We start from the raw sequence: 12,457 nt of genomic DNA, 5'->3' as shown, positions 1-12,457 counted from the left end.
ACAGGAGGAGATCGTGACAGGAGTTCTTCTGACTAGGTGAGTAAATGGGTTTTTCTTTTCAGATCTGCTTAAGGATTTGTGCATATTGGGGTCATTTCTGCTGTAGGATTGTGCATATTGGGGTCATATCTGCTAACGATTTGTGCATATTGGGGTCATATCTGCTAACGATTTGTGCATATTGGGGTGATATCTGCTAACGATTTGTGCATATTGGGGTGATATCTGCTAACGATTTGTGCATATTGGGGTGATATCTGCTAACGATTTGTGCATATTGGGGTCATATCTGCTAACGATTTGTGCATATTGGGGACATATCTGCTAACGATTTGTGCATATTGAGGACATATCTGCTAACGATTTGTGCATATTGGGGACATATCTGCTAACGATTTGTGCATATTGGGGACATATCTGCTAACGATTTGTGCATATTGGGGACATATCTGCTAACGATTTGTGCATATTGGGGTCATATCTGCTAACGATTTGTGCATATTGGGGTCATATCTGCATATTGGGGTCATATCTGCTAACGATTTGTGCATATTGGGGTGATATCTGCTAACGATTTGTGCATATTGGGGACATATCTGCTAACGATTTGTGCATATTGGGGTCATAGCTGCATATTGGGGTCATATCTGCTAACGATTTATGCATATTGGGGACATATCTGCTAACGATTTGTGCATATTGGGGACATATCTGCTAACGATTTGTGCATATTGGGGACATATCTGCTAACGATTTGTGCATATTGGGGTCATATCTGCTAACGATTTGTGCATATTGGGGACATATCTGCTAACGATTTGTGCATATTGGGGTCATATCTGCTAACGATTTGTGCATATTGGGGTCATATCTGCATATTGGGGTGATATCTGCTAACGATTTGTGCATATTGGGGTGATATCTGCTAACGATTTGTGCATATTGGGGACATATCTGCTAACGATTTGTGCATATTGGGGTCATAGCTGCATATTGGGGTCATATCTGCTAACGATTTATGCATATTGGGGACATATCTGCTAACGATTTGTGCATATTGGGGACATATCTGCTAACGATTTGTGCATATTGGGGACATATCTGCTAACGATTTGTGCATATTGGGGTCATATCTGCATATTGGGGTCATATCTGCTAACGATTTGTGCATATTGGGGTGATATCTGCTAACGATTTGTGCATATTGGGGACATATCTGCTAATGATTTGTGCATTTTGGGGTCATATCTGCATATTGGGGTCATATCTGCTAACGATTTGTGCATATTGGGGTGATATCTGCTAATGATTTGTGCATTTTGGGGTCATATCTGCATATTGGGGTCATATCTGCTAACGATTTGTGCATATTGGGGTGATATCTGCTATCGATTTGTGCATATTGGGGACATATCTGCTAACGATTTGTGCATATTGGGGTCATATCTGCATATTGGGGTCATATCTGCTAACGATTTGTGCATATTGGGGTGATATCTGCTAACGATTTGTGCATATTGGGGACATATCTGCTAACGATTTGTGCATATTGGGGTCATAGCTGCATATTGGGGTCATATCTGCTAACGATTTGTGCATATTGGGGTGATATCTGCTAACGATTTGTGCATATTGGGGACATATCTGCTAACGATTTGTGCATATTGGGGACATATCTGCTAACGATTTGTGCATATTGGGGTCATATCTGCTAACGATTTGTGCATATTGGGGTCATATCTGCTAACGATTTGTGCATATTGGGGTCATATCTGCTAACGATTTGTGCATATTGGGGTCATATCTGCATATTGGGGTCATATCTGCTAACGATTTGTGCATATTGGGGTCATATCTGCTAACGATTTGTGCATATTGGGGACATATCTGCTAAGGATTTGTGCATATTGGGGTCATAGCTGCATATTGGGGTCATATCTGCTAACGATTTATGCATATTGTACAGCAGAAGGAAATGGCAGCGCTTCCAAACAGACGCTGCACCTGAATTGACTACCTGCACAAGTATGCAGAGCTCGACTAACGGGCAGGTTACACACCTTGCATTCAAAACAGGTACAGTAAAGGGGGCGTTAGCTTCAGCATAAGTTGTGCACAAATTATCCCTAATAGACTCTCCTACGGCGGTGACGTGCCCCAACAGGAGAGAAACTAACCACTAATCTAGCAGTGAAACATATCAAAAAGTGAAGCATGTTCAAACAATGAAAATTGTCCAAAAAAGAAAAAAGGGTTAAAACCTCAAACTAATGTAACAGTGAAACATATCCAACAGTGAACCCTAGCTAGTCTAAAATTAAAATCATAATCCTTACCTGGTGCAGCTAGCCATAAATGGTATACACATTTGTTCAAAAGACAGCAAGCAATGGGCAGCGCTCAACAGGCTGCAAGTGAAGTGAAAGCTCCAGAGATATGCCCAGCCCCTTGGGGCTAAATACATACCTTGAATACAAATCAGATGCAAATTATGTGCTAACACTAATCTAAATTCTAAAATTTGAATGCAAGCTGACACCCCTGGAGGCAGCTAGCCTGAAGTATACTTAAGTTTTGTACAGCAGAAGGAAATGGCAGCGCTTCCAAACAGACGCTGCACCTGAATTGACTACCTGCACAAGTATGCAGAGCTCGACTAACGGGCAGGTTACACACCTTGCATTCAAAACAGGTACAGTAAAGGGGGCGTTAGCTTCAGCATAAGTTGTGCACAAATTATCCCTAATAGACTCTCCTACGGCGGTGACGTGCCCCAACAGGAGAGAAACTAACCACTAATCTAGCAGTGAAACATATCAAAAAGTGAAGCATGTTCAAACAATGAAAATTGTCCAAAAAAGAAAAAGGGTTAAAACCTCAAACTAATGTAACAGTGAAGCATATTCAACAGTGAAACATATCCAACAGTGAACCCTAGCTAGTCTAAAATTAAAATCATAATCCTTACCTGGTGCAGCTAGCCATAAATGGTATACACATTTGTTCAAAAGACAGCAAGCAATGGGCAGCGCTCAACAGGCTGCAAGTGAAGTGAAAGCTCCAGAGATATGCCCAGCCCCTTGGGGCTAAATACATACCTTGAATACAAATCAGATGCAAAGTATTTAGCCCCAAGGGGCTGGGCATATCTCTGGAGCTTTCACTTCACTTACAGCCTGTTGAGCGCTGCCCATTGCTTGCTGATTTATGCATATTGGGGACATATCTGCTAACAATTTGTGCATATTGGGGTCATATCTGCTAACGATTTGTGCATATTGGGGACATATCTGCTAACGATTTGTGCATATTGGGGTCATATCTGCTAACGATTTGTGCATATTGGGGTCATATCTGCTAACGATTTGTGCATATTGGGGTCATATCTGCATATTGGGGTCATATCTGCTAACGATTTGTGCATATTGGGGTCATATCTGCTAACGATTTGTGCATATTGGGGGCATATCTGTTTTATAATGGTTTTGCGGCTCCCAGTTTTTTTTCTCTTTTCGGAAATGGGCCCAAGTGGCTCTTTAATTCTTAAAGGTTGCAGACCCCTGGGTTAGGGAATAGTGTTCGGATCGTGAACATCACAAAGGGGGTGGAGCCAGGAGCGACACGGACCCCGCCCCCCCTTCCCCTCTCTCAGCGGGCAGTAGAGATGGGAAGTCCGGATCTTTTCAATGATTCGGATGATTCGAATCGGAGCATTGAAAAGATCCGGATCTTTGATCCGAATCTCGGATCATTTTACTAGAGAAGCATTGGGCGGGGGGAAGGGGTGAAATGACTAGGGGAGAAGATAGAGACGGGCAGGGAGTGAACAGAGAAGGGAGGAGGTGAAGGAAGAGGGGTGAGCAGAGAGCAGAAATGTTTTTTGCACACATTACCCACATGTTGCAATCATATGCTTTACATATATTTCACCTATATGTTCATCTGTATACTCTGAATGCAAACGTCTCACAGTGAAGGAAAGCATTTCCCTTTTCTCACCTCCAACACTCATCAGAAATTGTAAGGAGAAGTGAAGTGCAGCTGTTTAGAGCAGAGTGCAGGAGGATCATATTGCACTGCAATCACATTGCCTGCCCTGTCCTAGCCCAGCACGCTGTCTGCAAAGTTACTGAGCTGTGCTTCTGAGCCAAGTTTCCCATTTGTGCACAACTACGGAACAGACAGCCTATAATGAGCAGCACATTGCAGCCAGTACGTGTGCTCTACACATATCTGGCAGTGGCACCCATGTCTCCTCTCTCATCTACCTCTCCATGCAAGGCTGGCTCCCCTCCAACTGAGCGATCCATCTCTGCTCTGCTTCCAGGACCCCGCTGCTAGTGTTGTCCGGATCATGAACGATTTGTATTTTGTAAGTCGAATCATCCGAATCATCAAAATGAGTGATTCGGATCGCAAAAGGGGCGGGGCCAGGAGCGGCACGCCCCCCTCTGGGCAGCGGGGTCCTGGAAGCAGAGCAGAGATGGATCGCTCTGTTGGATGGGAGCCAGCCTTGCAGGGACAGGTAGAGCGGACATCGGTGCCACTGCCAGAGCACACATACTGGCTGCAATGCGCTGCACATTACAAGCTGTCTTTCCAATTTGTTCACTGTGCACAACTACAGAACAGTTTTGGCTCAGCACAGCTTAGTAACTTTGCAGGCACTGTGATTGCAGCGCAATATGATCCTCCTAAATAGCTGCACTTATCTTCTGGGAATGCTTTCTTTCACTGTGCGTTTGCATGCAAAGTACACAGATGAGCATATAGGTGAAATACATGTAAAGCATATGATTGCACTACAGCATGTGGGTATTGTGTGCAAACATTTCTGCTCTCTGCTCGTCCCTCCTCTGTCCACTCCCTGACCTCTGTCCATCTTCTCCCTTTCTCTGTGTGTCCACCCCCTCCCCTTCTCCTGCCCTGCTAGTCATTTCACCCCTGAATGCTTCGGTAGTAAAATGATCCGAGATTCGGATCAAAGATCCGGATCTCTTCAGTGATCCGATTCGAATCATCCGGATCATTGAAAAGATCCGAACTTCCCATCTCTACCCGCTGCCTGCTGAGAGAGGGGGGGCGTGCCGCTCCTGGCTCCACCCCCTTTGTGATCCGAATCGTTCATTTTGATGATTCAGATGATTCGACTCACAAAAGAGATTTGGATCAAAGATCCGAATCATTCATGATCTGGACAACACTAGCGGGCAGGGGGGTCCTGGAAGCAGAGCAGAGATGGATCGCTCAGTTGGAGGGGAGCCAGCCTTGCAGGGACAGGTAGATGAGAGAGGGGATATGGGTGCCACTGCCAGATATGTGTAGAGCACACATACTGGCTATAATGTGCTGCTCATTTTAGGCTGTCTGTTCCGTAGTTGTGCATAGTGAACAAATGGGAAACTTTTGGCTCAGAAGCACAGCTCAGTAACGCCCAGTGCACACCGGGTGGATCCGCCGGCCGCATCCGCCTGAAAATCCGCATGGCTAATGTATCTCTATGGGCTGGTGCACACTGGCGGTTTGAGGTTTTTAGCAAGCCGCAAACGTGCCTCTTGCTGCACGTTTGCGGTTTTCTTAAAACCTCAAACCGCCGGTGTGCACCAGCCCATAGAGATACATTAGCCACACGGATGCTGAGGCGGATGCGGCCGGCGGATCGCATCAAGATCCACCCGGTGTGCACTGTGACTAAACTCTGTCATCCGCACCCAAAACCGCTAGCGTTTTGTGGATCTGCTAGCGGTTTTGGTGTGCACTGGGCCTAACTTTGCAGACAGCGTGCTGGGCTAGAATGACAGGGCAGGCACTGTGATTGCTGTGCAAAATGATCCTTATGATGAGTGTTCGAAGTGAGAAAAGGACACATTGGGATGGGGAATGCTTTCTTTCACTGTGAGACGTTTGCATTCAAAGTATACAGATGAACATATAGGTGAAATATATTTAAAGCATATGATTGCAACATGTGGGTAATGTGTGCAAAAAACCATTTCTGCTCTCTGCTCACCCTTGTTCGTCCACCTCCTCCCTTCTCTGTCCATTCCCTGCCCTTCTCTGTCCACCATCCCCCCTTCTCTGTCTGTCCACCCTCCTCCCCTTCTCTGTCCACTGCAGGGAAAGTCCTGTCCTGCTAGTCATTTCACCACCAATGCTTCAATGCTTCCCTAGTAAAATTATTCGAGATTCGGATCAAAGATCCGGATCTTTTCAATGATCCGATTGGAATCATCCGAATCATTGAAAAGATCCAGACTTCCCATCTCTATTAGGGAACTCATGAGCGCTATTTGATATTACACCGGAATTCTTATCCCAGGAGTGCGCATGCGTGGCGCTTCCCAGTGTGCCGCGCGATGGGAATTCCCAGTGTTGTGTCTGATCACGCTGCCCTAAGGATTACGATGCCGCGCATGCGCAGGATTAAAATCGTGTAAAATTACACTGCATAACGTGACCTTTCCCCTGGAGGCTTAGCACATGCGCAGATGCAGTATTTTTAAGCTGCCCCTAAGCTCCACAGGCTGGATGCATATTGCTTCCTGTATTGTGCTTCCTGTCATGTTGTATGCTGCTGAAGAGTACTTTCTGTGTGGTGGAGGAGGTCACTGGTGACTGGAATGATGGCTGCAGCGCTGTTTCCTGGGATAAATCCTACAGACTGGACTGTAGCTTTTTAGAAATGTTGCTGGCAGCTTCCGAGTTAAAGGAATCATCAGGCAAAGTGGTACTTACCGGGGGCTTCCTCCAGCTCCAAGCTCTCAGGATGTCCCTCGTCGCAGCCGTTCGCCGCAGGTCCGTCCCGGTCCCCGGCGATGACGTCAGAGCGACTCCCAGGTCTCTCTGTACGGCGCCTGCGCGAGCGGCGCTGTCAATCACAGCCACGTGGGCCTGGAGGTCACTCTGACGTCATCGCCGGGGACCGGGACGGACCTGTGGCGAACGGCTACGGGCAGAGCTGCGGCGAGGGACATCCTGGGAGCTTGGAGCTGGAGGAAGCCCCCGGTAAGTACCACTCATTTTACTATACTTTGCCTGATGACTCCTTTAAGGACATGTGATGCAATGAATCCCTCAGTGAAAGAGCCGTCCAGTCTGGCTGTGCTTTGGGTTGCCCTCTGCTGCCTGTGCGTCACTTCAGCAATATAGACCACATAATGTAAGCACTATGTGTACTGTGCCTGTCAGTCACTGTGGTGGTCTTACTGACATTCTCCATCATAACCCCCCCTGCCCCATCCCTCCCAGCCTGTCATCAAACACAATTACTGACACATGGATACTATATCCTGCCTAATGTGAGCACTATGTGTACTGTGCATGTCTGTCACTGTGGTGGTCTTACTGACATTCTCCATCATACCCCCCCATCTCTCCCGGCCTGTCATCAAACACAGTTTCTGACATATTGAGACCAGTGGTGCTCATCTGAGCTAGGATATCCGAGGTGCTCGGATATCCTAGCTCTTTTTTCACTATTCGAGCTCGAATACCGAGCTCGAATAGTATTAGCTATCCGGGCTGTGCTATCCGAGCGCACTCGGATAGCAAGCAGCTATCCGGAGATATCCTAGCTATCCGAGCTCGGATAGCATCACGAGCTCGGATAGCGTCACGACAGACGTCACCTCGAGTCCTTACAAGCGAATCACAGGGCTCCCAGCCCTCTGATTCGAGCCAATCACAGAGGGGGAGCCTGGCCAAGCCCCCCTCTATAAATAGCGGACGCCATCTTGCCTCACTCGTCCTGCTTGCGACTTACTGACTGATAGTACTGAGAGACTGCTCCAGTGCTTTTTGTCTGTATGCAAGTGCATTGCTATTGTTCTAAACCTAGCGTTTTTACACTCCAACACTTGATATTCAACTGTATTGCTTTGTATTGTAGATAGATTGTATTTTAGGCAGTTTAGTTTGTGTGATTATTAGGGGGACTAGGGAGGGAGAGAGACTGTCACTGGTGCTGCTGCAGGCCTGCAGCCAGCAGCTAGGCCCTGTGCCTAGGCAAGGCAGCCTGCCCTGCTCTGTGCTCTAGTCTCTAGTTACCTTACCTGTGCTCTCACCTGTCCTACTCTACTCCTGTACTACTACTACTTCTGTGTTAGATGGATTTGTACTATTTTGTAGTTAGCAAGGCCCAGCTTTACTGCTATACCTGTCCTGCTGTATCTGCTCTCCAGGGCCGGCCCGCTCATGAGGCGGGGTGAAACCTTTGCCTCAGGGGGCAAAGTTCTAGGGGCGGCATCCGCCCGTCCGTGGGTGCGGGGGTGCCGGCCGCCGAGCTGGAGGGGTAGCTGGCATGACGGGTGTATTGGGCCTAGCGGTGGGGAGGGGGGTCGGACCCCCCCTCCCTCGCCTGAGTCTCCCGATCTGCGCTCCCCTCCAGCTTTAAATGTAGCGTAAGCAGCCGACAGACAGTAAGAGGCACGGGCGGGGGATCACTCACCTCTTCCTCACTCCAGCGTGCGCTCCACTGACGTCACTTCCTGCAACGCCGCCCACTGTATTGTACGTGGCCGGCGTTGCAGGAAATGACGTCAGTGGAGCGCACGTTGGAACGAGGAAGGTGAGTGATCCCCCGCCCGTGCCTCTTACTGTCTGTCGGCTGCTTGCGCTACATTTAAAGCTGGAGGGGAGCGCAGGTCGGGGGACCCAGGCGAGGCGGCAAAAAGTCTAGGGCCGGCCCTGCTGCTCTCTGTAATCTAGTCACACCTGTTCTATTATTTAGCTAGATTCTTCTATTGTTTAGTTAGTAGTACTGTAGTGTACTGTACTCTAGTCTGTGTATAGGTACCGTCCGTCACCGCGTTACCTAGGGTCTTTGTGTGCGCAGTGCACGTCTGCGCTGTCCGCACCCTCTCGTTAGTGCTACACCCATTCTATTGTTTATATATTACTTCTATTGTGTATTCGCTGACGTGTACTGTAGTCCTTGTATAGGGACACCGTCAGTCAGCATCAGCTAGGGTCTTTGTGTGCGCAGTGCACATCTGCGCTGTCCGCACCCACTCGTTAGTGCTACACCCGTCCTATTTTTTTCTATTACTTCTATTGTGTATTTGCTGACTTGTACTGTAGTCTGTGTATAGGGACACCGTCAGTCAGCGTCAGCTAGGGTCTTTGTGTGCGCAGTGCGCACTCTCACGTTAGCGCTACACCGATCTCTGCTGTAGAGTACACCTGTCCATCACCTCACACACCCACTACCACCAGTCCCACCCCATTAAAGTACCCCACTTGTCCTACCCGCCTTTACATACATACGTTTTTTTTTTTCATTTGTATAATATTAAAAATATACAATGTCTGGCACTGGCAGCCGCGGTTTGGGCAGGGGCAGCAAGGGCATCGCCAAGAGAGGAGGTCGTGGGCGTGGCAGCCGCGCCACCACCACCATGCGCAGTTCTGCATCTGCACCAGTGGCTATTCCGCCATTAGCCACTGGCCGTGGACGCCTTGGCCGCCCAACAGCTGGGAGTCACGCTGCAGAGACACAGCAGCAGCAGCGTGTGGCCCAGATGTTCCTCCCACCGCCAGGTCGTAGCCGTCCTATTGAGGAGAAGGACGCAGACGCTGTGGTGGAACTGATGGTGGATGAGCAGGCCACCATTAGCTCTGGAACCGAGTCCTCCACCCCCGCCAGCACTCCTGTTCGCAAGAGCAGAAGCAGCCGACCAGCACTGCCTGGGGAGGAGGAGGAGGAGTGCAGTTCTCCAGCCCCAGCGGGCGACACCAGCACCCTGTCACTCAGCACCTTGTTATCCCCAAGTGCAGTGGGGTTATGGAATGCTGTTGCGGCAGAATTGGCAGAGGAAGGAATGCTGATGGGCACTTTGGGGGATGATGCTTTGGACAGTCAGACAGTGGTGACTGTCCATCCGCCCATGCATGCAGAAGGGGAGTTTGGGGGATCCCAGCAGGACATGTTTGCGGAGGGGGAGGATGATGATGACAGGGTGTTGGACAAAGACTGGGTGCCAGGTCCTGGGAGTGGGGATGTCATCAGCTCTGAGGAGGATGCGTCTGCGGGCCTCGCTAGAAGGATCAGCATCGCAGGCATGGGCAGGATCACAAGTGGGCGTGGTATGCAGGCCACACAGCGTGCTGATCAGGAGACGAGTTCTGCCAGTGCCACCACCAGCCGCACCAAGACCCCCCCCCCCCCAACCACCACAGGGAGACCAGCGGCAGCAGCACCTTCCAGCCGAAGGGGCAACTTCACTTCCCCAATTTGGAATGTTTTCACCCTGCCATATTTGGAGTGCAAGTATGCCACCTGCAACCAGTGCCGCAAGCAGCTCAGTAGAGGGAAGGAGCCCTCTGCGTTTGGCACCACCTCTCTGGTCAACCATCTTGCAGGGAAACACTTTCACGAGCATGAGGAGTTTGTGAAGTTGAAGAAAGGTGGCAGTGGCAGACCCGCCACCACTGCGAAGCCGTCGGCAGCAGCCACCCGCCCTCCTCCACCTCCTCCAGCAGGACCAGCAGGAGTGCATCAGCAACGCACTGCTCCTCCTCCCTCTGCAACTCCTGCTGCCGACACTGAGGCCTGTTCTGGCAGCCAGTCCTCAGTGGCCTCCTCTGCTCCCTCCACTGCTTCCCATGCCAGCAAAAGGCCTCGCCAGACCCTGCTCAGCGACACCTTCCAGGGGGTGGTCATAGTTCTGCCTCCCAGCAGCCGTCACGTGCGTCAGCTGAACAGCTTGCTGGCACGGGCCATGTGCTCCCAACTCCTGCCTTATTCCCTTGTGCAGGTGGGGAGCGACGTGCGTGCGCTCCTGATGTGTGCAGCCCCCGATTGGCCAATCCCCAGCCGACACTTTTTTGCACGCACGGCCATCCCTGCACTTCACCGCTCTGTGATGGCCAATGTCGGGAGAGGGCTGGAGCACGCGGTGGGTCAACGGGTCCACGTCACCATGGACTCATGGAGCAGCCGGTTTGGGACAGGCCGCTATCTGTCCTTCACCACGCATTGGGTCAGCTTGGTGGAAGGGGGTGAGGAGGGGGGAGCAGCATCGGGCACTGCCAGAGCAGCAGCACCAACAACGCAGTGGGTGGTGCCACAATGCAGGATCAGCGGAACAGCAGCAGGTTCCTCTGATCCGCTTCCATCCTCCGCCACACCAGCCCAAACCCCCCGCCTCAGCAGCAGTGTGAAGCCCCGCCACTGCCAAGTGCTGCTGGAATTGGTCAGCCTGGGGAAGACCAAACTGACAGCGAACCACGTCCTGGCCAAACTCCAAGAGCAGGAGAGGAATTGGCTGACCCCCAGAGGCCTCAGAGTCGGAGAGGTGGTGTCCGACAATGGGGCAAACCTGGTTGCTGCCATCAGCAGGGGAGACCTGACCCACATCCCCTGCCTGGCGCACGTCCTGAACCTGGTAGTCCAAAAGTTCCTGAGGCAGCAAGGAAGGTCGTGCGTCATTTCTGGCTCTTGCCTGCAGCCGTAGCGAGCCTGGAAGAGGTGCAGAAGGAGCTGCACCTGCCACAGCACCGGCTCATGATCGATGTTCCAACTCGCTGGAACTCCACCCTGGCGATGTTGGGGCGTCTGGTTGAACAGAGGCAGGCTGTCAGCCAGTACCTTGCACGTGCAACAGTTGCCTCCATCACTGCAACTGGGTGTGCCGCCACCAACCTCCCGTCCATCATCTCCACAGAGGACTGGGGGCACATGCAGCAGGTGTGCTCAGTCCTGGCACCCTTCCTGCAGGCCACCAACATGGTCAGCAGGGACCATGCAATGGTGTGCGAGTGGGTCCCCTTTGTGTGTGTGCTGGACAGGGCCCTGTATGCACTGGTGGAAGAGGGAGCGGCAGCCTTGGACCAGCAGGAGCTGCAGGCAGCTTCACAGGCCACTTCTGAGGAGGAGGAGGGCTTGGAGTTGGTGGAGGTCCCTGACCTTGCTGCTGATGAGGGGGAGCAGCAGAGCGCAGCTGGACTGGTGCGGGGGTGGAGAGAGGAGGAGGCAGAGGAGGACAGACAGACGTGGCCAGACTCTTCCCAATGGCAGCGCACATGCTGAGGTGCCTGCGCAAGGACCCAAGGGTGATCCAGATGAAGCAGAGGGAGGACATCTGGATCTGCATGATGCTGGACCCACGTCTGAAGGGGAAGCTCAGCCAGTTCCTGCCTGCAGGAGGAGACCGTGCGCAACAAATGAGGGATTTGCAGCTGTCCCTTGTTGAGCGCTTGGAGGAAGCCTTCCCTCAGACATCCACCCCCACTGTCCAGCCAGCACAGAGGCAGCAGCAGGTGCCTGCATCCACCAGCAGCAAGCGCACTCGCACCACAGACCTGCTGTCTCTGACCCAAGAGCTCTACATGAGTGTAGAGCTGCCAAGGACTAGAGAGGAGGTGCCTGCAGCTGCATCCTTCTCCAGTCACAGGCAGTGCTTGACCCACATGGTGGCTGACTACATGGGGTCCTTCAGCGGGCTTGACAGCGTGGCCC

At 51.1% G+C, this 12,457-nt stretch overlaps 1 long non-coding RNA gene across 2 annotated transcripts in view; it reads right to left on the bottom strand.

Annotated features, from left to right (window-relative positions):
* LOC137524451 (uncharacterized) overlaps positions 1-12,457 on the bottom strand; it is a 214,824-nt gene that overhangs the window by 25,687 nt on the left and 176,680 nt on the right. The window lies entirely within an intron of this gene.

This window comes from Hyperolius riggenbachi, chromosome 7 (genome assembly GCF_040937935.1).
Source record: "Hyperolius riggenbachi isolate aHypRig1 chromosome 7, aHypRig1.pri, whole genome shotgun sequence".
NCBI lineage: Eukaryota > Metazoa > Chordata > Amphibia > Anura > Hyperoliidae > Hyperolius > Hyperolius riggenbachi.
This window is presented reverse-complemented; position numbering and strand designations above follow the sequence as displayed.